The sequence below is a fragment of the Palaemon carinicauda genome, chromosome 4 (genome assembly GCF_036898095.1).
Source record: "Palaemon carinicauda isolate YSFRI2023 chromosome 4, ASM3689809v2, whole genome shotgun sequence".
In the NCBI taxonomy this organism is placed as follows: domain Eukaryota; kingdom Metazoa; phylum Arthropoda; class Malacostraca; order Decapoda; family Palaemonidae; genus Palaemon; species Palaemon carinicauda.
Window position 1 is genome coordinate 108220529 of NC_090728.1, and position 25000 is coordinate 108245528.

The 25000-nt window shown below is 37.2% G+C and overlaps 1 protein-coding gene across 1 annotated transcript in view; it reads right to left on the bottom strand.

Moving 5' to 3' along the window:
• Tmem214 (Transmembrane protein 214) overlaps nucleotides 1–25000 on the bottom strand; it is a 377130-nt gene that overhangs the window by 75487 nt on the left and 276643 nt on the right.

The window sequence follows — 25000 nt, forward strand, 5'->3', positions numbered from 1 at the left end:
CCCACCCTCCCCCGTTATCCACCACAGATGAAGCTTCATAATGCTGAATCCCCTACTGCTGCTACCTCCGCGGTCATCTAAGGCATCGGAGGAAGCAGCAGGGCCTACCGGAACTGCGTCACAATCGCTCGCCATTCATTCCTATTTCTAGCACGCTCTCTTGCCTCTCTCACATCTATCCTCCTATCACCCAGAGCTTCCTTCACTCCATCCATCCACCCAAACCTTGGCCTTCCTCTTGTACTTCTCCCATCAACTCTTGCATTCATCAACTTTTTTTAGCAGACAGCCATTTTCCATTCTCTCAACATGGCCAAACCACCTCAACACATTCATATCCATTCTAGCTGCTAACTCATTTCTTACACCCCTTCTCACTCTCACCACTTCGTTCCTAACCCTATCTACACGAGATACACCAGCCATACTCCTTAGACACTTCATCTCAAACACATTCAATTTCTGTCTCTCCATCACTTTCATTCCCCACAACTCCGATCCATACATCACAGTTGGTACAATCACTTTCTCATATAGAACTCTCTTTACATTCATGCCCAACCCTCTATTTTTTACTACTCTCTAACTGCCCCCAACACTTTGCAACCTTCATTCACTCTCTGACGTACATCTGCTTCCACTCCACCATTTGCTGCAACAACAGACCCCAAGTACTTAAACTGATCCACCTCCTCAAGTAACTCTCCATTCAACATGACATTCAACCTTGCACCACCTTCCCTTCTCGTACATCTCACAACCTTACTCTTACCCACATTAACTCTCAACTCCCTTCTCTCACACACACTTCCAAATTCTGTCACTAATCGGCCAAGCTTCTCTTCTGTGACTGCAACCAGTACAGTATCATCCGCAAACAACAACTGATTTACCTCCCATTCATGGTCATTCTCGTCTACCAGTTTTAATCCTTGTCCAAGCACTCGAGCATTCACCTCTCTCACCACTCCATCAACATACAAGTTAAACAACCACGGCGACATCACACATCCCTGTCTCAGCCCCACTCTCACCGGAAACCAATCACTCACTTCATTTCCTATCCTAACACATGCTTTACTACCTTTATAGAAACTTTTCACTGCTTGCAACAACCTTCCGCCAACTCCATATAACCTCATCACATTCCACATTGCTTCCCTATCAACTCTATCATACGCTTTCTCCAGATCCATAAACGCAACATCCACCTCCTTACCTTTTGCAAAATATTTCTCGCATATCTGCCTTACTGTAAAAATCTGATTCATACAACCCCTACCTCTTCTAAAACCACCCTGTACTTCTAAGATTGCATTCTCTGTTTTATCCTTGATCCTATTAATCATTACTCTACCAACTACCAACTATGCTTAACAAACTAATACCTCTAGAATTACAACACTCATGCACATCTCCCTTACCCTTATATAGTGGTACAATACATGCACAAACCCAATCTACTGGTACCATTGACAACACAAAACACATATTAAACAATCTCACCAACCATTCAAGTAGTCACACCCCCTTCCTTCAACATCTCAGCTCTCACACCATCCATACCAGACGCTTTTCCTACTCTCGTTTCATCTAGTGCTCTCCTCACTTCATCTATTATAATCTCTCTCTCATTCTCATCTCCCATCACTGGCACCTCAACACCTGCAACAGCAATTATATCTGCCTCCCTATTATCCTCAACATTCAGTAAACTTTCAAAATATTCTGCCCATCTTTTCCTTGCCTCCTCTCCTTTTAACAACCATCCATTTCCATCTTTCACTGTCTCTTCAATTCTTGAGCCAGCCTTCCTTACTCTCTTCACTTCTTTCCAAAATTTCTTCTTAATTCTCTTCATATGAATGACCCAATCCCTGACACCACCTCAGGTCAGCTGCCCTCTTTGCCTCACGTACCTTGCACTTTACTTCCACATTTTTCTCTTTATATTTTTCATACTTCTCTATGCTATTACTCTGCAGCCATTCTTCAAAAGCCCTCTTTTTCTCTTCCAGTTTTACCTTCACTCCTTCATTCCACCATTCACTGCCCTTCCTCATGCTGCCTCCAACAACCTTCTTGCCACACACACATCACTTGCAATCCCAACAAAATTTTCTTTTACTAACTTCCACTCCTCCTCTAAATTGCCAGTTTCTCTTACTTTCACTTCGTCATATGTCATTTTCAACCTTTCCTGATATTTACTTTTTACCCCCGGTTTTATTAGCTCTTCAACCCTCACTAGCTCCCTTTTACATCCACCTACTTTATTCCCCCACTCTTTTGCTACAACTAATTTTCCTTCAACCAAAAAATGATCAGACATACCGTTAGCCATACCCCTAAACACGTGCACGTCTTTCAATCTTCCAAACATTCTTTTAGTTATCAACACATAATCCATTAATGCCCTTTCTACTACTCTTCTATTTGCCACTCTTCCCCATGTATACTTATTCTTATCTTTCTTTTTGAAAAAGCTATTACTTATCACCATCTCTTGCTCAACACACATATCTACCAGTCTCTCACCACTCTCATTTTCACCTGGTACGCCATACTTCCCAATGACACCTTCTACCTCTCCAGCGCCCACTCTAGCATTAAGTCACCCATGACAACTACATAATTCCTTCTACCCAGTCCTTCTACACACCTAGTTAATTCATTCCAGAACTCATTCCGCTCTTCTTCACTTTTCTCATTACCTGGCCCATATGCACTGACAAACGCCCAACATTCCCTACCCAACCTAACCCTTACCCACATTAACCTAGATGATATCTCCTTCCATTCCCCTACTTTACCTGTCATCCATTCACTCAGCAATAAAGCCACACCCTCTCTCGCTCTTCCCCTTTCAATCCCAGACACTCTACCAGACATTTCACCGAACATCACTTCACCCTTTCCTTTTATTTTCGTCTCACACAAGGCCAATACATCCATCCTTCTATTCCTAAACATACTTCCAATTTCACATCTTTTACTCTCTATCGTACTACATCCACGCACATTCAAACACCCCAAAACTAATAATAAATGAAAAATAAACAATACATACAGTACAATACTGTACATATACAAAATGTACAGTAGTATAAGTAATGTATTATCATAGCTATCCCTACTATAGACTACAATTACATTTTCAATTGTGTAAACCCATTTCTTTTACTTCTTTTAATGGGTGACTATTCTATTCTCGGCCTGGCTGGCAAATCTCCTTTCTTAACATGAAACATTTTTCATGATGTCATAAAAATATTCATATCTCATTTCGCAGCGTGAAAATTTCATAAGCAGATTCTTTCTTGAAGAGAAGTATGATTGTATTAATATTCCCTTTGATGAAGTAGAATTTGAGGATGATGACAGTATTCCTCAATTGCATTGGAAACTCAAGAAACTATCTCCTTGGGTGCATCTCCAGCTTACACTGGGAGGTATTACTGATGATGCAGAAGTCTGCTCTAAACAATCTGGCTGAAGCAGCCTTTGATGCTCAGTCACAGTCATTTAAAGGCAACTGTAGTTTGGATGACAGTGCCAGGTCAGAAGACACCATTCCAGGCTAAATGATCAGGATGGGATTAGAATCTATGTGGGATATGATTCTGAAAGGGGAGTCCACCCTACCAAAAATGTAATCTTTTATCAACAGTTTATCCTAAGGAGTTTGAAAGTTTCACAGATCGTCAGGGGTTTTGAAAGGTCTTTCAAAAAAATGGGAAGCTTGCATAGGTATATGTTGACTAAGTGATGGTTTCCCTTAATTCCAGAGGTCATTACAACAGAGTTTAGTGCTTGGCAGACTATTTTTAACCTGAAGTCTGTTATGTCCTCTGATTGGCTTTTTAGCTATGATAAAGTCAATGTGCAAGCCTATTGTACTTGAGTGGCCAAATTTGAGGCAAAGCGCCAAGCCTCATTTTGACTTCTTGCGATCTGGAGAAAGTTGTAACAGGAGTTCCTTTATAGTAACCATCTCTTCCCACAATCGTCAGTGGATTAAGCTAAGGTTAATGCTTTAGTACCTAATAATTCTCTTCCAGAGAATTGGATGAAAGTCTTTTGCCCCAATCAAAAAATAAGAGATCATTCAATTATAAAGCAGGCCCCCATGCAAAAGGACCAGCATCATGGGCTTAACCCACGCCATTCCAGTCTGCAAGCAAGTTCCCTCAAGATTATAAAAGTCAACAACAAAATCCTTCTCAGGCAGGAACCCAATCCAGAGTACTTAGAAATTTTTTCTGAGAAAGAGGGTTTGGAAACAGATTATGGGAGGTTAGGGTTTTGATCAATTTCTTCAGGTCATTGCTTATCTTCATCGTTGGACTTTTTTTTCGTGGGGACAGAGTATAGTCTCAAAAGGTCAGAGTTGGTCATGGATTTCCAAATCCCTCCATGACACAAATTCTTTCAGGCTAAAGCCCTAGAGCTCGACTCTTTTGTCAGCAAAATAATGCAAAAGGGAACCATTAGGAAATGCAGATTTCTTAGATTCCAGGATATACTATTCAATATCTTGAAGTGAATCAATCGTTCAAGAGAAGAGTGATCCTCAACCTATCTCATTTCAACTTGCATATTAGATGCGAGGTGTTCAAGATGAGGACCATTTCGCATGTCAGCCAATTACCACAGCCCATTACGCATGTCAGCCAATTACCACAGCAAGGGGCTTAAACCTGTACTGTATATCTTAAAGATGCTTATTGGTACACTCTTATACCTCCCCAATTTTAACCTCAATTAGGCCATTCACAAAACTAGTCATGTTAGTGATCAAACTAGTGTACTATGGTTGCAGGGAGTTCAGATTATTGCACATCTCAATACAGTAATACCTCACAACACAAAATTAATTCGTGCTGGAGAGGCTTTCGTAAAGTGATTTATTCGTGTTGTGAGTCACATTTCACATGCAAATTGCCTAACATGTTCCAAACATTACAAAAAACCACATTAAATCTCAGTTGAGGATTAAAACTGGTAGACGAGAATGATCATGAATGGGAGGTAAATCAGTTGTTGTTTGCGGATGATACTGTACTGGTAACAGACACAGAAGAGAAGCTTGACCGACTAGTGACAGAATTTGGAAGGGTGTGTGAGAGAAGGAAGTTGAGAGTTAATGTGGGTAAGAGTAAGGTTATGAGATGTACGAGAAGGGAAGGTGGTGCAAGGTTGAATGTCATGTTGAATGGAGAGTTACTTGAGGAGGTGGAGCAGTTTAAGTACTTGGGGTCTGTTGTTGCAGCAAATGGTGGAGTGGAAGCAGATGTACGTCAGAGAGTGAATGAAGGTTGCAAAGTGTTGGGGGCAGTTAAGGGAGTAGTAAAAAATAGAGGGTTGGGCATGAATGTAAAGAGAGTTCTATATGAGAAAGTGATTGTACCAACTGTGATGTATGGATCGGAGTTGTGGGGAATGAAAGTGATGGAGAGACAGAAATTGAATGTGTTTGAGATGAAGTGTCTGAGGAGTATGGCTGGTGTATCTCGAGTAGATAGGGTCAGGAACGAGGTGGTGAGGGTGAGAACGGGTGTAAGAAATGAGTTAGCGGCTAGAGTGGATATGAATGTGTTGAGGTGGTTTGGCCATGTTGAGAGAATGGAGAATGGCTGTCTGCTAAAGAAGGTGATGAATGCAAGAGTTGATGGGAGAAGTACAAGAGGAAGGCCAAGGTTTGGGTGGATGGATGGTGTGAAGAAAGCTCTGGGTGATAGGAGGATAGAAGTGAGAGAGGCAAGAGAGTGTGCTAGAAATAGGAATGAATGGCGAGCGATTGTGACGCAGTTCCGGTAGGCCCTGCTGCTTCCTCCGGTGCCTTAGATGACCGCGGAGGTAGCAGCAGTAGGGGACTCAGCAGTATGAAGCTTCATCTGTGGTGGAAATGTGGGAGGTTGGGCTGTGGCACCCTAGCAGTACCAGCTGAACTCGGCTGAGTGCCTGGTTAGGCTGGAGGAACGTAGAGAGTAGAGGTCCCCTTTTTTGTTTGTTCTTGTTGATGTCGGCTACCCCCCAAAATTGGGGGAAGTGCCTTTGGTATATGTATGTATAAAGCTACACTATAACCACAATGAAATACTGTACAGCCAAATACATTTGAACCATTCAATATACCTAAACTAAATGTTAGTACCTGTAAATTGAAGTAGTTATTACAACCTAATGCAATAATAAATGGAAAATAATACAAAACGTACAGTACAATACTGTACTATTATAGTTACACCTATTATAGACTAGAACTACATATTCTGTCTGAACCAATTTTCTTCAACTCTGTGATGGGTGACTTTTATTCTCAGCCTACTGGCACATCTCTTTTCTTAAAGTGAAACATTTTTTCATAAATCTAGTCATAAAAATATTCGCATCTCGTTTCGTAGCTTGAAAATTTCGTAAACAGTCTTTCATGAAGAAGGGTATGACTGCAATTGACTTTTTAGTCTGGGCAGCGACAAAAGAAGTACTAAGCCCTTCTTATTCATGGGGATTAGGCAAGAGACTGGCACAAAAAACTAGAATCTGCGAATGCTTGCTACCCTGGGGTTGGTCCACTCATGACCTACCAACTTACTGCCCATTGCCTACTTGCAATCAACTAACACTCCATCTAACCCACCGTACCACACTATATTGTTTCTACTTGGTTTCTATCACAGTATAACTACTGTGTTGTATCGGTGTATGAACACACTTCAGTAACTACATATACACACATGTACTGTATGTACGTACAGTACAATACACGGTAAGAATATGGTACACATAACAAGAGTCATCACCACACTTATATGTAAATATCATAACAACAAAACACTGTTGTTCTTACCTAATAACACTCGCTGATACTGTAGTGTACATTCTATAATATATGTACAGTACTATCACTACAGTAAGCTTAATTAACTAAAACAACACTTCCAAGTGGTAGCTGTTTTCAGCAAGTTGACTCGCACCGTTCCAACTCACCGTACACGTAGCCTACAGTATATCTACATACAAATGTAAAGTACTGTACAGTAATTAGCAAACAGTACTGTACAGTAGTTAATATAACAATAACACTAATACACAATAAAAATTACTAACACAGGAAAATTTAAAAGAAAAAATGTCAGTACAATACCACTAATGGTTTATGTACAAAGTTCTACGCAGTAGGTCTGAAGCATGAGGCAACTCTTAACAAGTCGCTCGTTTGGAGAATGGGGTAGTGTAATGTACGTATTACACTTATACTAAAATCACTATATACACATTTGATAAGTAAATGTTATTTCTACATCAAACCATGATTCTGCACAGAGGACTAAAGAGGGAGTTATTCACACGAGAGGGGATGCGAGACTGAGGCGGAGTTAGCAAGAGATGGGATGTTGTGCTCTGCAGAGAGGGATTTGGTGTGAGGCATGCCAGCTGCAATGGAGTTTGGTCAATTGGAAATCAATGGGCCGCAAGAGTACTTATCGCAAAAATTGCGAATACAAGATGTTTTTTATTTAATAGGTCATACGGTTCTTGGGATCACAAATGACCAAATCCGCGAAGACCGAGTGTTGACTGCATGCCTTTTATACACAAATTGGGTGCCGCAAGTTCTTCAGGACCTAGTATTTTCCTATTAGTATTACAAAATCAGGACTAGTTTCACAGTGGATATGCAAGAGGCTAGGTCTTCCCTTGAACGCATCAAAATCCATCTGCCTCCCAAAGGTATCTGAGAAAATTTTTTACACATAGTCAACATATTTCTTCAAGTTGCTTCTCCTCCAGACAGCAGTTGGATAAGGCCTAGGGCATTCCCCAGTTTGTTTCAATTGTGAACCCAGTTCTGAAAACAAAGGTTGAAAGACTTCAATTGGGTGTGGAAGAGGGCAGCTCGGAATGTACTTTGAGACAGTTTGATCTTGGTTACACAGTTGCTGCTAAGGTTTTCTCAGAAAATGAACCTCACCAAAGCCTCTCTACATGTCATGTAACTAAGTCCCTCCCCAAATATCCAAGATTCTTCACCCACACATCCAAGTTGAGTTAAGGAGGTTATTCAGAGGAGACCCATATGTTGTTCTGGAATTGATCCCCTCAGTTGTAGCGTTGGAACTGATGGTAGTTTTCCTGGCACTAAAGAAGCTAAGTCTAGGAAGGAACTCACCCACAAAGATATTCATCAACAACCAGACACCAGTCTGTTATCTCGAGAAAGCATCTTGTATAAGAACTGAATGCAATGTTTCTCCCAATTATGAAGTTCCTTTGAGGGGACTGTCCGCAATATCCTCCATCTTTTTCTAATTATTCAAAATACACCATTTCCATATATGTTTTAGACATATATAATACCTTCATCATATAAAAATTTCAAGTCATTTGAACAAAATATTTTTTATTTATTAGCAAAAATCATGATTTAAATTTTTTTAGGTACATTTTTCTCCACTAATAAGACACCAATTGTATTGAAAATCATACAATCAAAACTTCTTTATAAGTCAATTAATTTTGTGTAAAAGATTTTTTATTTTCCTTTTTATAATGAATGTATTCTTAATTTTCTTCGCCTAGATGTAAAATAATCATGAAAAAAAGAGTAAAAGGAAAAATCAAAATTCTGTTACTCACAATTGTGGGATTTTTATTCCTCTTTTCAATATCTTTCTTTCTAAAATCAAACAATAAATAAGTGAGAAAAATGTACCTAGGTGTGAATAAGTGTTTTTGATTTATGAGCTCCTAAAGATTTGCTATAAATTTTCACTTTTTTCTTTAAAAAATCAAGATAACATTATGATAACCTTACTTTGTACTTTTGTTTATTCCTACATGAAGGCTCTCTAAACGAGGTATACAAACCCTAAGTTTACTAAGACAAGTAGTGTAAGGGTGTCATGAGTTGCCAGCAGCTTCTCATTGTTGCCAGAGTTTTAGTTAGAATGTTCCATGTTTCCCTCTCTCACTCTCTCTCTTTTTTTTTTTTTTGTTGCTCTCTGCTTACTCTTTGTTCTTTCTTTGACCTTAGGTAACATTGGCCTTGCTATAAAGTTCATGAGGACGTGAAAACACTATGTACATACGAACTGCAAGTAAACAAACACACATGCAAGGTAACTTCTATACGTCTTTAGAAACTCTGGCTGGTCTTCTTGTAGATCATAGTTTGCGTTCGCCTACTCTCTACCAGTGCTCTCCATCTCTGCCAGATGTACAAGATTTTGAAATATAAGTGAAAAAAATCGCTATATAAATGCAAAAATAAACACGCAAAGACGATTCTGTTAAACTCAGTCATGCAGACGACGCAGTAAAGATGACGTCATGATTTAAAGACCGGTTTATCTTCAATATTTGTAAAAACAATTGACTGAAACCTCTGGAGAGTATGTACAATATGTTTCTGCATACATAAAAACAATAAAATGATCTTTCGATTCTCTTAAGTTATGTCAAACACCATAGCGAGCAGTCCCCTAAGAGAGGGATTTGTTCCTCATCCCAGTCCAACAATCAGGTTCTTTCACTGTCCTAGCAAGACATCCTGTCCAGACAGACAGCCGTGGACACAGAGTAAATCTTAGATATGATCTCCTTCCAAGAGATCTTCCAAGAGATCTTCATAATTATCTCAGATCTCCAAGTGGACCTGTTTGTGTCAAAAAAAGAATCACAAATTTTTGCTTTATGTTGGCCAAAATGTGGATTCTCAAGTAGTTGCAAGACACCTTGAACCTGGACTGGAACAGACAGTGGCTCCTCTATGGCTAAACAGTTCCTGGTTACCTCATCTTCAGCATCTGAGACCGAGACCAAAGTCACACCCTGTATTAGAGTAGGGAGTCTAGTTAGAATATCTTTGCTTCCTCCTTTCTAACCCAGAGCCTTTTATTTACGGAAGAGTAGAGTTCCCTATAACATGATTTACTTGACATGCTAAAAGAGGCTTGCTTCCACCAGAAAATACGAGTTAGAGTGGAGGTCCTGGATTGCCTTCTTTAGGGATAGGACTTCATGCCAGATAACCCCAGGTTTCTTAGCTTCCTTTCAAGTCCACCTTTTCCAAGATAGGAAACTCATGCCATCAGCCATGTTATCATATAAATCTTCCTTTGACAAAATCTCTCAAGCAGACATTTTATGTGAATTTAGACTGACTTCTTCCCCATGATTACCAATTCCTTTCCTTTGGAACGACCATTCTTAACAACTCCTCCAGTGTCCTGGTCACTTTATAAAGAATGCTTGAATTTTTGGCCAAATTGGATAACTTTATTATACTCTAAAAGTTACTTTAGAAGGCTAAGTTTCTAATAGCCTTAGCCACGGGAGCAGAAATTGTTGAACTTGCAGCTTTCTGTATTGGACAAGAGTTTATCCCCATCACTCCAGCCTGCCTCCTAATTCTGACTTCGGGTCTCCCATTTCTGGAAAAACAATGAAAGGCTTCTTCAGAGGAGGGACACTCTTTAAATGTTGACTTTAGAGTCATGAGGTCTTTATTGTAAAGATTTATTTTTGCTGGGGTGTTGGCATTATCAGGGCCTTTGTTCTTGTACCATCTTTCAACCTCTTTCTCAATCTGCGGATTAATGTCCTTATTTGTGAAGCCATTATTCACTAGCTCAAACTACCAAAAAGACAAAAAGACCAAGAAAAATATAATAAAAAAATGTTTTTGCCACAGCAAAGGATACCGAAATAAACCTTATAATTTATTACCAATTGGCAAGAACACGAAACCTAATAATGAAAAACAACCCTGCAAGATGATTTAAAGAAGACCAACGTAATATACCGATATAAATGCCCTGTCCAGGAATGTCCTGGCACCTACATCAGGATGACGACAATGCGTCTACCTAAGAGATTACCTTGCCACGTGCAACAGGGAGCAATAAAAAGGCATTGCCTCCAAACATAAAACTACAAGATAAAATAGCATATATTAAGACTGTCACCATCATTGGCCGTGCCCCAGGCAGCAGGCACCTCAGGATAATGGAAGCGCTTTTCATACAAGAAAGACCTGACCTCAGCACCATACAAGAGGGGACCTTACTGCCAACATGTAGAAGGTCCGTCACCAAGAATAGTTCAGGCAATTATGACCATAACAGGACTGACAGTGCCAGATGGCAAAATATGGATTATCTCCAGAAAGAACCAGACCCTTAATCTCACCAAGCACGCTGGCTAGCCAGAGGCAACTACCACCCAGGAATAATCATCGCCCTCGGGCGGTCCTTGGCCAATAAGGATGGAATGTCAAAGCAGGACTCCATAAATAAGCTCTTGCAAACACCTGTGTTACAGTTCACTCTTGATAATGAGCAGAAAGACCTTCTCCCAGATCGAAACCTTTTGGGTCGAAGGATTTATTATAATCAAATCTACGAATTTTGATTTTTTTGTACATATGTGATCATTACTTTGTGCACACTGACATTTTAAATAGTGCTTCACAGCTAAGACATACTTTGCACTCATTATCTGTACTTTGTAATGTGTAGTGATATATTAAAGATGATATGTGAATGATATGGTCTCTATCACCTTCCTCAAGAAACTATTTCCCTTTCCCAGTTACTGATGTATTATAGCAATGAAGAGAAAAAGATAATAAGAACAATAGAAAAAGTTAATTACAAAATAATGCCACTGAGGCAGCAATTATTTTCAATAAAACCTATATTATTTTATGTCGTATTGAATTCCCTGTTCTAGCATTTAACACGAAAGTCCTTGGGGGACCACACAACACCTCCCCAAAAATTGGTTTATCCTTCCTAAAAACCTTCATTACACAGTTAGCACTATTACAAAGCATCTACATTTTAATAATTGAACTTAAATGCTTTCCTTAAATCCTTAAAAGTCACTTCCAAAAACAATATCAAAGTACCATTAACCTCAATACAATCTTCCTGTTAGAAAAAATTTCTTTCCTCAAAATACTAACTACATTAATACAGAACTGGATTAACTTCTGATGTAAACATCTATGGCTTTAAGATCCAAACTGTATATTCCTAAGCCAATTATCTGCATTTACAGTACTCCACTCTATGAAGACTTCTATTTCTCCCTGTAGCTCTTGCCCACTTTCCCCACAAAATTTGCATAAATTCTTACATATCTTTGGCACTAGTTCTTTCCCTTGATTGTCTCTTTACAAAACTCTTCCCTGCTGCAACCAGACTTTAAGAGGCCTTTATTTTTTTCTTTACTAATTCTCTCATTCTACTATTGTAAAATTACATTTTTCTCATTCTTTTCTAGACCTATACCAACAAACTTTCCAACAGCCTTACTGACATAAATCCTTTATACAACACTGCTCATACTGTAGGTGTTGGACCATTTATTAAATTCCTCATCAAAATCATTTGCATCAGAGTTTGAACCTTTTTTCCACCAACTGATTTTCTTCTACAGTATTTCCACTTTCCTCTCAATCTAGTGATTACTAATAAATATTTAGACACTACTATTTTAGGAGGAGCCAATTGCTTAAAATATTAATGTACCGTATGGGAGGGTAGGGATTATAACAATGAAAAATTCTGAATTTCTTAGTGCCCCATATATGACAACCTATTATCCTCAGCTTAAGTCCATCATAAGATAATACTGTATTAAACAAAATTATTCTTACTACTCAATAGGGTCTAAAAATATCAAATGTCTAGAAATGGATTCTATATACATTGGAAATAAAAATTAAGAATAACAATGTGTATTAAAGTCTCAGGGTTTTTAATGGTAACAAATCTGCTAAAGAAAGAAAGAAATATATGATAGCAGGCAGGCTACCATAGAGCAAGTTGTATACTATGACATATTGTCAATTCAGAGTGAAAGAAGACTTTGTCTTAAGACTTCACATAGCATTTCTGGGCATTCTTTATGAAAAAATTGACAGACTAAAAGTAATACAGATGACACCCAACTACCAAGTATACTACTTGAACTTTTAAAGGCTAAAAGCTATCACTGAAGCTTTGTAACTTTTTTCCTTTCACTTACTAATTTCTTAATACAGGTCTATGCATGTACAGTACTCACTTTAAAATCATCTAAGACTAGTAAGGATGAAAAGACAGGAACTTCTATTATCTTGAATGAGGCATGCTTTGTACATTCCTTCCCAGGTTTGCAGATATGCATTTCCTTTTCTGAACATTTACCTTCAGCTGTATCATCACCACCCTGAGGGCATCCTGAGTCAGAGTCAGAAACATTTAAATCCAATTTGTTCATACTTTCAAAACGAGATTCTAGGTCCGAGAGCTTGAGATGAAGCAAATATTGGTCATGTTGTGTTGTACACATAGCATCTTGCAAGTGACTACATTTATTTTCAATAACACCAACTTGATTGTTAACACTACCAAGATGCTCTATCAGTCTATGAACTGTTTTCACAATGGCTGACTGAACTTTCAGTCTCAAAGGTCTGTATTCTTCGGTGTCAATTATATCTTCTCCAAAAGGCTGGAATGATTTTAATGACTTTGGTGAAAATGTTACATGGCATTGTCTAGATGGACTTGAAGATCTTTGTTCCCCTCTACCTGGGAAAAGTGTTTGCTGCCTGTATGTTACTTCATCTTCTGATTCACAACTGATGGGAGTTTTACATTCCCTTCCAATATAATATGGAATATCTCCAGAATACAATTCTTTAGGTTGTTCAGCTGTAACCTTAATTTCAAGAGGAAAAACATGAATGCTGCCCGACCTGGTCGTCCGGCTCTTATGACTTCCTTTCTCAGTGCTATACCTGTGTATAAATTTGGTGACATTTGCTGAGCATTTAGTCTGTGTTTCTAAAAGATCTTCTTGACTGCTAAACACACTCCCATCAGTCTCAGGTATGCCACTACTAAGAAAACCATCTGTTGCATCAGATTCATCATTCAATAAATCATCAGAACTACTGCATCCTAAATTCTTATCAGCAATACTCTTTATAGATGTTGTCCTTTCGGTATTTTTCTTCCTTCTAAAGTGGACTGCTTTAGTTTCTAACAAATCTTCTCTACTGCTACAGTTGCTTGTATCTTCAGATGTTTTGGAACTTGGTCTTCGACCATATCTATGATATGTATTAGAGGCTCGAACATAAGAATATCGGCATGGTATTTCTTCCTTGGTAGCAGCCACATAAGAGCCAACAGAGGAACACGATCTTCGGGCTGGATGAGCATAACGTCTTTCGCCTACCATGGTGGTTTTCTAACCCACTCTAACATTCAAATTTTATCTGGTATAATTCTTCAGCATATCACTGATCCCACTTTGCTTTTCTTTTTTCCAAAGTCAGCTTAAATCCTTGAAAGTTATTCATTCTAATTATTACACCTAAGGCTGTCGCTCATGAGATATATTCAACTGTAGGGTAGTTTGTCTTTTCACTAGAAGCCGCATAATGATAATTTTACTTCATCATTCTAAATTAAAAAGAACCTACCGAAAGTAAAAAAAACTATGACAAGTCTGTCAATCATCAATGCAATTGCAAATTCACTTCCAAATCAAATGCATGTCCCTGAAGGCAATATAAAAATTCATATTTGTAAAATTTTCTCGTGTTTCACAAACTGGCGAGATATATACAATTTTCTTCATCATTATGAAATAATACTTTCAGGAACCACTCTCATAAAACAACAAGCATAACAAAGAATTACTATAGCGTTTATACATTCCAACACAACACTAAAAATTCTATCAAAACAAACTGTTGATATATATATATATATATAAATTCTTGTAATAATTGTTGATTTTTAAAGTTTCTGAGTTATCCACATACTGAGAATTTAACTTCAAATCCGAAGGAAATTTCTATTCGAATCCCACCACTAATCGAGTATGCTAACCTTCTGACAACAAAACCTAAATCTAGTATTTCTATCCCCTCTGAAACCTCACAAGTGCCCTTAAGAAACCTTAATGGTGTACACTTTCTTACTTCCCTCTACACATACACCTAATAATATTTCATTTAGGATTTAAGAATCCCCTAAAGAGAATGCTGTACTATGCTTATCAAATTAAGGGAGACTAACAATATCCGAGGTCAAAAACTACCTGTAGATATAAAAAAAAATTAAATCTTAAATACTAATTCAAGTGAAAATTTATTTTTCCGTTTTGCTTTAACTGTACTTTCAGTACCTTTATTTTCTTTATGACTAAACAGCTTGATGGCCTCCCCCTGTTTGAAATTATAGCCTTACAAATAACATTCTAAGAGTAAACACACCTAATGATTAAAAAACATTACTTACTGTCTAGTTTAGTCCTTAGTTATGTCACAATTTTATTACTAAACAGATATTGTATATACCAAAATCTTGGAAAGTAGAGTTTTCAGTAAAAGTGAAGTTACTTTTATCTTTCTTTGTACTGGACATGCATTGTTCTCAATTAGCATTTATTGCAATTTGTAAATGTGTATTTATGAGGAAAAGTGGATCACTTGTTACATAATGTTATTGAAAAATATTGCATCGCAAAAACAAATTTCACTATCTACTTTATCTATCATGGCACTGCCCCATTTTGAAGGGTAGCCAACATATAATATATATATATATATATATATATATATATATATATATATATATATATATATATATATGTATATATGTATATATATATAAATATATATATATATATATATATATATATATATATATATGTATATATATATAAATATATATATATATATATATATATATATATATATAAATATATATATATATATATATATATATATATATATATATGTAATATAATTATAAATTACATAATAAAATCCATGACCCAAGGCATCAATGGAGAAGTTAGGAGGAGTGTGAGAACGCCAAGTCAGTCATAAACGGGATGTGAAAGTCAAGACCAAGCTAAACCTTTGCAATGTAACATTTTCCATGAAGAGTAAACACAATACAAACCGTGAGAAGAGTTGTCTCTCACCGGATCTAGATAGCTTCCTATATTAATGTTGTGTTTACAATTTTACATAAATGCTGAGATAACTAAGTATATGTTATCATCAGACAATATATTTTTGTTAGTTCTTGTGAACCTGTCATACGGAATGGTCATCTGACCAAACCATCTATACTCCTATGATGGAGCTGCTAATAAACTGTTTTAAAGTTAACTTACTTAGACTTATTCAGAAGAAGTAACCTGCAAGTCTAAAATATATAACACATTGAAGAGACATTTGATGGGAACCATAATGCGTGTTTATAACAGTACCACACCAACAATTGGTGGCAGTGTTTAAACTAAAAGAACCAGCTAATCAACTTTAGTAACCAGAGAATCAACAGTAATGAATCTACAATTTTGACGAAGTATCTACGTCCACCGAAGAAATGAACACATTGAATATCAACTATAAATGTTATACAAACTGAGGAACTGGATCTTCAATCAACATCTTAAGAAAACGAAGGACTGACATTCAACGTTTATTAAACATTCAAGATCCATATCCAGGAAGCACTACGTTCAACATTACAACGGGAAATCGGAACGAAAACATTCACCCAAACAGCTAAACTCTCGCAAACCAGTGAGAGAGAGAGGAAATGACGACATCGCCCTTCGCCCATATAAACTCAAGCTAAGTACATTTCTCTATTCATTTCAGTTTTAGACAGTGAAGTGTTGTTACCACGAGTCGATCGTCCATTATTGCTGGGGTGAGTTGTTTGCTAATCTTCATTTTTTCTTTCATTAAAGGAAACTGTATTCAACTTCGAATTCTCGTCTAGAATTTTTTTTTTCTCTGTGCTAATTACGTTTTCTTTCAGAAGTTCTCGGGAAATATCTTTATATTAGTATCATTGTTTTGGGGGACTATGTTATAATCTTTATTGTATAGTACTTATGCGTTTACGCACTGGAGGTCTGTATTGATATAGAGATTTTGAAAGGATTGCAAGGAGTCGTAGAGATAGAAAAAAAAGTAAAGTAAACATGACGCCTCCTGTGAGTCCGAGTAACCCCACCCCCGAACCTAGTAACCCCATCCCCGCTCCCATTGTAACACTAGTAAATGCCCGTTCAGCTATCCTTCCTTTTCAAGGTCGGGTCAATGGGTTCTTACCTCAAAATGTCGAGTCGTGGATTTCTTCCGTCGACGCTCACTTAAATGCTAAACAAATCATAGACCCATTTGTACAATTACAAGATGCTAAAAGTTTTATAGACTTTCCTAAAGGAGATGCGAGTGCGTACTTAAGAGAAGTTTCATTTCAAGAGGCATACATGGGATGATTTCAAAGTTGGGCTACGTGCGATCTATGGCGGTGAGGAAGCCTTAGATGTAGTTTTAACATTAAGAAATACACTTAATCAAGCCACTTTGACTCAGCTTAATATCATAGAGAGAGCAGCTCTCATTGCCGATAGGCTAAAGGAGTATCAAGATATTTTAGGTAATTCCACTTGGGTTACTAGCGATAACATCTCCGTGAAAGATTTCTTACGATTAATGTATTTAACCTGCATGACACTTATGATGCCAGAAGCTTTAGTGCGGTGTTTTGATAAAAAGTTAACGCCCGAAAGTACAGAATTGGATGTGTATAAACAGATAAAGAAACACATGTCTAAGTGTACTGATCTTGATCCCTTGTTTACACAAGTTTTTGCAAAAAAATGAAACTAAGCCACAACAAGTAAACATAGTTAATAATAGTCAAGTTGCAGGAATGACGTGTTATAATTGCAAACATCAAGGTCACTTGATCGCAGACTGCAGAACGCGATACTGTTCGATACATAATAGTTCAACTCATTCATATAGTCGATGCTACTCGCGTAATCAACAACAGAATCCTAGAAATACACAGTCAATTCCCTATGGAAATAAAAAGAAAAATCCTCAGTTCAATAAGAAGAAACAGCCAAACGTCAATGCAGTTCAAAAAAAAAAAAAAAAAAACAGTTCTTCAAATAACTCTGATCCTGGGCCGTCTAGCCAGAACTCGCAAGGTCAGACTAATTTTCAGAATGTGCAGAGCAAAGCAAATACCACATAATTAACTCCAGTGGGAAAGAGAGTGATGTTGGGTCATTCAAATCAACATCAGTAGTATTAAATAATCCATTTAATGTTTTATCAGATCATTGTGAGGCAATAGATTTTCCTATGAAACACACGACCGAATCAAATAAATTAGTGCATGCTCCCGTAGATTTGCAACAAATTCACACAATAATAAGTCAAAATGAGTTACGACCAACATTATATGCTGTAAATTTAGAACACCGATCCTTTACATTATTTTTTTACTCTGGTAGTCCACGTAATATCATGGGTTTGAGGACACATCATTTGTTGTTTTCGAACTTCCCTGTAGAGAAGTCCGGAGTAAGGCTCTCGGGTACAGGAAATAATGAATTAAATGTAATAGGCGTAACTCATGTTCAGTACAAGGTCGGTAAGCGCACGTTTGCCGATACCTTTGTTGTTGTACAAAACATTGATATGTATCCAGCTGTAATTATAGGATACCCGTCTATGGGTAATCAAAACATTATCTTAGCCCCTGCCAAGCACGGCGTGTATATCAAAGGAAAATTCTATAAGTCTTCTAATACCTTAAAATTAGTTTTGGATAAAAAGGAGACGACGAATAAAACAGTAACGTACGTTGAAGAACCAATAACTTGTCTCCTTAATAAAGAAATAATATACGCGACCCAACAGAATTCTCGTTCACCCGTAATATCATCTTGCACGCAATCTATCGAGCCGAACGTAACTTCGAATTTAATAGTGCAAGTAAAGAAAACGTTACCGGGATCTGAAATATTAATCCTTTCCGACACTTTGAAAACTAACGGATTGTCCATCACACAAGGTATTTATACAGTAGGCTCACAACAACAATGTAATATTGAAGTCTGTAATCACTTAAATACCACTTTAGTAATTCACAAAAATCAACATATCTTGGATGTAGAAGTTTATAAACATCGTATTCTTACCGTCGCTGAAATCAATCACGCTCAATCACTTGCGGATGAATCCCTTTTGCAATCTATTAAAAATAAAATCAATAAGGACATTCAAGAAGAAGAAATTCAGCAGAAATTTTTGGACTTTTAACTGAATATCATGATGTTTTTTCCACTACGGATGGATCCTTAGGAAAAACAGATGTTACCGAACATCAAATAAGGTTAAAGGACAAGCAGAAAATTATCTATGTACTCTCGTACAGACTCCCTATGAAATTCCAGAATGAGATAAATGATGAAGTAGGTAAAATGCTAGAAGAAGGAGTCATTAGGAAATCGAACAGCCCTTATAATTTTCCATTAATAGTTGTACCGAAAAAAGATCGAACATGGCGTATCTGCGTAGATTTCCGTCGCTTAAATGAGGAAACAATCCCTGATCGATTCCCAGTGCCATGTACTGACGATATTTTATCTTTGTTAGGTCAGAATAAACATTTTACCAGTTTGGACTTACTTAAAGGCTTTCACCAGATATCATTAGAAGAAAATAGTATCCCATACACTGCCTTCAGCACAGCTAGGGGACATTATGAATTTTGACATATGCCTTTTGGTTTACGTTGTGCTCCCATAACATTTACTAGAATGATTAACATAGTGTTTGGAGACTAGCTAGGGAATATATTGCATGCCTATATGGACGACCTTGTAATCTTTTCCAATACCTTAGAAGAACATCTACGTAAACTAGAACTAGTACTACAGAGACTAAGACAACATAACTTAAGGGTAAAGATTAGTAAGTGTAAATTTTTCAAAACAGAATTGGTCTACAGGGTATTTGGATTTTACGGTGTCTGGCCAAGGTCTTAAAGTAGTCCACGATAAGCTGTCGGCTATCTGTAACTTTCTGATACCTACTAATGTCAAGGGAATACAGCAATTTCTGGGGTGTAGTGGATATTACAGGCGTTTTATACGCAATTATTCAATAATAGCCGCTCTCCTAACTGATCTTACGAAGAAGGGCGTAGATTTCATATGGTCTGAGCAGCATCAACAGGCGTTTAATACCTTAAAAGATGAACTGTGTAGTTCTCCTATCTTAAAATTTCCTGACTTCGGTAAGGAATTATTCATTGCAACAGACGCCTCAGACTTAGGAGTAGGTGGGGTATTGCTTCAGCAATATGAAAAACAGTTTTTCCCGATAGCTTTTTATTCACGAAAACTGAGAACTTCCGAAAGTAAGTATGCAGTAATAGACAAGGAAGGACTAGCTATTGTTAATTCACTTTGCATTTTAAGTTCATAATATACGGTTATCCCGTCAAGGTTCTTACTGATCATAAACCCCTAACCGACTTCTTTAAAGGCTTTAGTCACAGCCCCAAACGAACTCGGTGGCATTTGATCATCCAAGACTTTGGTGCGAGAATCGGGTATTTACCAGGGAAAGCAAATATCATTGCTGATGCATTATCACGCAACCCCGTGTCATCTTGTACGGAGCCATTAGCTGAATTAAAAAATATATCAACATCCATGCCTATTGTTAAAACAGTATCTGAACAGGAAGATCTGGGCTGGAGCGCTGAATTATTACAGACTGAGCAAAGAAAAGATCAGAAATTAGAAAAAATTATAAATGCTTTGGAAGGAAATCGTAAGGAAAAGGAATATATAAAGTATACGCAGCAGAATTATATAATCAAAGACAATATTCTGTGTAGACCCGTGACAAGGAAAACCCGTAATACACCACATGTGACTAACGACCAGGTAGTAGTACCAATCTCACTTATATCCACTGTCCTAAATTGGTTGCATGCAAATCCATTGCATGGACACCCGGGGTTCTCCATAATGTCACAGAAAGCCAAATCATTGTTTTATTGGCATACGATGCTTACAGATATAAAAAACACATAGCTAATTGTCGCACTTGTCAGGAAAACAAAGGGCACACGAAAACACCTGTCAGCCTAGGGGCTTATCCCGTGCCCAATCAACCCTTTGAAAGGATACATTTAGATTTATTAACAGGATTTTACGAGTCAGACAGAGGAATTAAGCACCTCTTAGTAATTGTAGATGCTTTGACTCGATATACAGAACTGATAGCGCTTAAAACTAAAACTGCGATTGAATGCGCTAGGAAGTTTTACGAGTGTTACATTTGTAAACATGGAATTCCACACATGATAATCTCAGACTCGGGTGGAGAATTTAATAATCATTTCTGGGCTCAACCTGTGCCGCTCCGTGAAATGCTCCTTTAGCATCATTTCTAAGGTATATTTCTGCTATATATTACCAGAGAAAAAGTTTCATTGGAATGCTAGGGATGAACCTAGCTCGCTCACCTATATAAGGTGTTGATATAGTAACTGGGGCGTGAAAACCACTGTCAGAGGTCTCGTGCCATTTAGATATCTCCTCTTCAAATTCCCCCGTTACTACGAGGTGCCGTTCTACATTTCCCTACTGATCGCTACTACTACTACCTTCACCCACGCGATCACCTTCACTCCTTTCATAGCATCTTTGGTGTACGCACGCGTTCCTTTGATTCTTGTGATTTTCCTGTTTCTTGCGCAAGATGTCGGATCTTCAAGCTTCTATCACCAAGTTGAGTATTAAAACTGGGCGGCACAGGTCTCTCGCCCAGAAATAGATTTTTCCTTCGTCAAAATCCCTTTTCTTTACCTCATTGTGTGAATTCTTTAGCATAAAGAAAATCAACACCATGATCTATCACCCAGAGTCGAATGGGCTGGTGGAAAGAGCGAATAGGAAGGTTTTAAACATATTAAGATTAACACTAGGGGGATCAGACCCCAACTGGGATATTGCAATACCTGCGGTACTAAGTACTCTGAATCACTCAGATCATATAACAATTAAAATGTCGCCGCACGAGGCATTGTATGGTACCCCAGTTAGAACGCCTTTCCATGTATTAACTCCTACAACTAATTTATCAAATCCTTTTAAAGAATGTATAAATGCAAGCAAAAGTCGTTTTGATATCCTTCGAAAGAATTTAGAAGAATCACAAATCATAATGAAAAGGAATCATGATAAAATAGCGAAGCCAACTAAAACATATACCGTGGGTGATAATGTATACATACAGGTAAATGTACGTAAAGGATTCAATTATAAACTAACACCTAAGTTTGAAGGCCTATTTAGCATTTTGGAAACATTAACGGCAAATAGATTTAGAGTTCAAAACGTATCCCAACCCACTGATGAGAGAATTATACCATTGGCTCACATTAGAAATTAAAATAAGAGAGGAGGAAATGAGGGAATTTTTTTTTATTTTTATCTATGAAACTTACATGTTAACATTTTTTCTTACTTAATACAGGAGTAATTACATATATTTTTCTCATTACAGGTTTCCAAGATGAAGTTTTTATTGTTAGGAGTGATATTGTTCGCTCAGACATTTTTCTCGTGTGGGAAGAGCTCTAAAACTAAAAGTATATATTTTAAATATGGCACTATAGTAGAGAGAACAGAAGACGTATTTATTACTGCAAGTAATATAGTTATAGAAGTACGCATGCAAGCAATTTTTCTCCAAGAGAATGACGTCACTAGTTTAAAGAGCGCCATTTCAAGGTTTGCTGCTTCATTAAATGAAATGCATAGAAGACTCTTTCCTTTTAATACAGAGTTCACTTGCACCGACACTAAAAGTTGCAGAGATGCTATCCCACGACTTGCAAAATAAGACTTACGAGGCAGAATCTTTGGCTCGTGACCTTTTGATGTGGACAGTAAGACACACTAACCTTGGAAAACGTAACCGGTTTATTTTTGCTGCACTAAACATCTTTGGATCTGTTGCAAGTTTAGGCTTAGGGATTTCAAATCGTCTTAAAATTAGTAATCAAAATAAGAAAATTGAGTTTTTGACACATGAAAACAAATTAGTTTTATCAGAACTAAGGAATCAGTTAACTTCTATCAATCAAATTATGAGTTTGGTGAACGAACATTCTAGTAATATCAGTCAGATTATGGAAGTACAAGACTTGTTGGCAACGTTAACGTATTATAATTCAAAAATAGATTATATCCACAATAAAATTGCACATTTCATTGAGAAATCAAAAGACTATGTGGAAGCTATTACGTTAGCGACTAAAGGTGTTCTCTCACCGCATTTGTTGCCGATAAAAGACTTAACGTTAATTCTGGAGAACGGACGGGATAAAATAGGTTATATTCCTTTGTTAGACGCACATAAATTAGAATTTTATTACAGCCTAATTACAGTAAGCGTTGAAAATTACAGGATTATGATTACAATTCCCTTTGATTCTTCCGATGGCTGGCAATCATACAGGTAATCACCATTTCTAACTTTCATGACAAATAACTCAAGCCCAGTAATAACCAGTTTGACAGGACACGTATTAATTTCCCCTGACAAGGAAACATATACGGTCATTAAAGACTTAAATAAATTAACTCACTGTTCAGACGCAATGAATAAAAAAATATGTACAGCTGACTCCTTTGAATTTCATAAAAAATCAATGGATTCATGCGAGTTAGGTATAGTGCTAAACAGTGCTCTCTCCCATACACATGAAAATGGTCTGAAAAAACTTTATCCCTTTGACGATAATAAGTTCAATTGCAGACTGAACAACGGCTCGTGGATACGATACGACAAGGCCGGCTTCAATGTATCATGCCCGGACGGATCCACGTCCTATTCCCAAATCTTCGTTGCAGCAGATGGTTGCATCGGTACGTCCACTAATTACACGGCCCGAGGAATTAACACTATCATCAGAGAACGGGCCTACTTCGCAAATTTCACGTGGTCCACTACAATCCCATCTATACCTCTCCCATACAACGCACGAGTGGCTGTGGTTGATGAAATTAACTGAGATGGACCACCCGTCGCCAACTTATGCAGATCTTCGTTTCTACGTGTTACTAGCAGCAATCAGCGTTACGGTGATGATATTTATCGCCGTTAACATCTTTGTTTGGCGTAGGTTAAGGCATAGTAAGATGGAGCTCAAACAGAATGTTTTGCCATGTCCAGACAAAACTCCTTATTTGTTTCAATTTAGAACTGTTTGAAATTGGCCTTTTCATTCGCTTGCAGGAGTAAAAATTGTTTGGAATAGTGTTGTGCATGAAAAGCGGTCAGTACGCTAGTAATATGTAGTTGAAGAGACTCTTAAGACATTTGCATTTTGAAAACATTTAAAAAAATTAAAATAATAATCTTTTGGGCATCTAATAAAATATATAAGCCCTAAATGTTAAAATGAAGAATCTATGGGCATCTTATAAAATATATAAGCCCTATATATAAATATACGAAACCGTGGTGCGTGTACATACCAGGAATTTTTGTTTGTGCACTGAAATTATTAGTTACCGTATTATAATAATCTGTATTTTTGACAAAGGTGACAACTATTCTTTAACATGTTACCGAATCATATGTACATCAGTATTTTTGGGGGGTACCATATAATCATTTGCTAGCAATGTACCATATAATAATCTGTATTTTCCGTGCATTTTTCTTTGTTTTTGAAATGTCTGTCAGGTATATATATTTTTTTTTTTTTAATGTACCTATTTGAACATTCATCCTTAATCACTTGGTTATGGCTAAAGTTAAAAAAAAAATTATATATATATATATATATATATATATATATATATATATATATATATATATATATATATCCAGTCACACTCCTAGTAAACATATTTTTTTCAATTAATTGAAGGTAGGTGTCCGAGCTAATATAATATGATTATAAATTACATAATATAATCCATGACCCAAGGCATCAATGGAGAAGTTAGGAGGAGTGTGAGAACGCCAAGTCAGTCATAAACGGGATGCGAAAGTCAAGACCAAGCTAAACCTTTGCAATGTAACATTTTCCATGAAGAGTAAACACAATACAAACCATGAGAAGAGTTG